Source organism: Cygnus olor, chromosome 8 (genome assembly GCF_009769625.2).
Source record: "Cygnus olor isolate bCygOlo1 chromosome 8, bCygOlo1.pri.v2, whole genome shotgun sequence".
Classification (NCBI taxonomy): domain Eukaryota; kingdom Metazoa; phylum Chordata; class Aves; order Anseriformes; family Anatidae; genus Cygnus; species Cygnus olor.
Window position 1 is genome coordinate 11,468,966 of NC_049176.1, and position 3,192 is coordinate 11,472,157.

Consider the following 3,192-nt stretch of genomic DNA (forward strand, 5'->3'; position numbering starts at 1 on the left):
CAGCACAGACTGAAGCTGAAAGAAGGCAGGACGAGGGGTGATGGGCAGCGACCTCAGCTCTCCCAGTGCTCCCAGCACAGGGAAGGGGCAAAGCACCAAGAAGCCCCTCGCTGGCCTCTCCCTGCCGTTAGTATCTCGCTCCAAGGAGAGGGCTCTGCAGATCCCTGGTGAGGGCACTTGAGAGCTGACAATCCTCAGGGCCAAAGCACAGGCAGCAGCATGCTTCAAAATAGGAGGTGGAAACAGCCTCCCCTCCTTGGAGGCCTGCTCCTTCCTGTGCCCCAGCAACCCAGGACCACTCAGCTGCCTCCAGGAAACAGTTCCAGATCATGGTGCTCTGCCTCTTCCCACATTTTCAAGATTAAGCTGAATGAAGCCACTCTTTTCTCTGTGTTGAAGGGGATGAACTCCTGGAGCTGTAGAAGGAAGGACCCCCCCATTTCCATAGTCAGATCTTGTCTGCAGAGAGGAGCCTTGGACCACACAGGTTCCTTCTCAAAGGAAGAACAAAGTTCTGCTCTGGGGACAGGAAAGGGAATCTGTGCTGGTGCAAGCACCAGGTACAGCCAGGCAAATTGCTGGAACTGTGTGGCCAGTGGGACAGACCACAAACCCAGCACCACATCCTGCACATCAGGATGTTGCAGAAAAGCAGGAAAGATTGCTATCAAAGCCAGGCTCCCTCCAGCTGCTTGGTCAATGGGAGACGAATGTCTGAGGACAGGGAAGAAAACACACACAAACAAAGGGGTGTCCAAAGACACCCCTTTACACTCCAGACCAAAGTCTTGCATGCATTCTTCTAAACACTCAGCCTCTATAATTAATGAACATAAGGTTGAAATCCTAGGCAACTCCCAGAAGGCAAGGGATAAGGGCAAACCAGTCCCCTGCAAGCAGCCCATGCATCTGAACATGCCTGGCACCTACAATGAAACATGGGGAAAAGCCACTCGTGGCAGGGCTGTCACGTAGGGAATGTAAAACCAGAAAGGGCTGCTGCACATGCAGGGATCAGGCTGCTCACACGTAGCAGGGCTGCATGTAATACAGTCCACAGCAGAACCAGTCAGCCCAGTCACCAAGTGGCAACTTTACAGACTAAGACAGTATGAAAAAAAGATCAGTAGAGGAGGATTACAAACACTTATGCAACCGGACGTTGGTTTTGGTAGCTGGTGATGGTTTTATTGGCAAGCATTTAAATGTATTAATCTATTTAATGGCATCATCAAATCCTTCCCTACAATAATTATCTGGAGGGTCCCAGGACTGTGGGGAAACCTTTACATTCCACACTCTTGCTTCCACATTGACTGAGAGTATTCAAAATCATCCACAAACATTAAGAAAACAACCGCACTGCTTAAAACTCGGGACCTAAAACTGCAAGCAGCATTTTAACGCTATCTAGCTGCATTTCACATCACATTTGCCTCACCCCTGTGACCAGAAGAGGCTCAGGAGATGCATGTGTGGGTTGACAGCAGGACTGGCACGAAAGGTCAGGACAGGCACTGAGGGGCCCTGCAGGGGAGAGCATTGCAGTTCACCTGGATTTGCTCTGTCATGCTCTGGTAATGCCTCACATGCAATTCCCCCTCCCCAAATCCTCTCTGTACCAAATGTTACTCAACAGCCCGCTTCTGCTTCCTGCCCTTCCTGAGGCTGCAGCTCAGCTACTGGTGGTGAGAGGGGCTGAAGATCAGACACAGCACAGCTTGTGTGAGAGCAGCACAGCACCCAGCACCCTCACTCAACCGGAGTTGGCCTCCCTTTTCTTCTTACCCGCAGCCTCTCCCCCACCTCTGCACCTCCCCACAGCTTTGCTTATCTTCGGGGCAGAAGCTGCCTCAAGAGGAGCATTATACAGGGCTGCAGCAGGGCACGAAAACCAAGAATCAACTCTGAAGCCTTTGTGGAAGGCAGCTCATGGAGAAACTACATTATTTCACAACACTCCTCTCCCTTGTTTTCTGTGGATGGGTCAGAAGCGTGTTGCCCTCCTCCTCCCTTTGCCCCCTGCCTGCTAGCAGATGGCTTTGATCAGGAGCCCCGTGTTGCTCCCCCCTGCTGCCACCCCTCCATCCTTCCTCTCCCCTCCCTCCACTGAGAGGCCGAAGCCCTGGGTGGGGGAGAGGTGTGGAGGACTCGCATCACCTACCCACGCCGACCGCAGCACATCTGGCAGGCAGAAGCCACGGCTGCCTGGATGCCTGCCGCAGGCTGGGGACACCTGGTGCCCTGCCCCAAGGCGTGTGGGCACGGACGGAGCAGGGCGTCCTGCAATGGCTGCACCGTGATCACAGGCACAGTGGGGGGATCCAGCAGGGAGCGGGGAAGGTGCCAGGAAGCTTTTTAGCCATTTCCTTCCTTTTAACTTGCACAGTTGACTATCTCAGCACGTCAGCCCGAGAGCAGTGCCTGAAAGACTGGCATCAACAGACTTCCTTAGTCTGGAATGACCCAGATTGCTTACGGGGGTTTCATTGCTTCCTCTGAGAAGGCCTCGTGCAGAGCAGGGTGGCGCGAGCAGGCTGCAGCGAGCTCGTTCTGTGACCGCTGACGGGGAGCTGGAGGAGAAAAAGCAGCAAGCAAGGCAGTGAGACTTTTGTCCTCCGATGAACCACGACTCGCTCAGGTTGCCATATACACCTATCAGCTTTCCCTTCCGCTGAAACAGCGAAACCCAAACCACGACAGTCTAGCGAGCAGAATCTCCCCCAGCTTTACAGGATAAAGGACCAAAACCGGAGGGTGCGTGTCCCGCTGTACCCCACAGCACGGTGCCCACCCTCGTCCCCCCCAGCAGCTTTTGGGGCCGAGCTGCTGGCACCTCCGCGACCCCAGGGGGCCGGAGCAAGGAGGGGGCTCCCCCAGAGCAAACCCCGCTCCCCGCGGGGGCCAGGCTGAGCCTGCACCCCCGGCCCTCAGCCCCAGGCCGGGGTCGCCGCTCTCCTCCTCGTGTCCGCCGCCTCCCTCCACCTTCCCCCGGCGGGAGGATCGCGCCGGAGGGGCTCTCCCGGCGCCCTCTCCTCAGGAGGACGGCGGCGGGGCGGGACAGGGACGGGGACGGGGCTGAGCCCCGGGGCGGCCCGGCCCCGCCGTGCCCCGCTCCCCGCCCCCGGCAGCTCCGAGCGCCGTTCCCCCCCCCCTCTTCATCCCTCCCTCCCTCCCTCCCCCGGCGGCCGC

The 3,192-nt window shown here is 57.1% G+C and overlaps 1 long non-coding RNA gene across 1 annotated transcript; it reads right to left on the reverse strand.

The window, feature by feature from the left end:
* Window positions 1–1,166: 1,166 nt before the first annotated feature.
* Window positions 1,167–3,119, reverse strand: LOC121074232. Its single transcript, XR_005822212.1, has 2 exons — window positions 2,656–3,119; window positions 1,167–2,573 (listed from the first exon to the last, which is right to left on the reverse strand). It is a non-coding gene; the product is annotated as an uncharacterized LOC121074232 (long non-coding RNA).
* Between the last annotated feature and the right edge of the window lie 73 nt (window positions 3,120–3,192).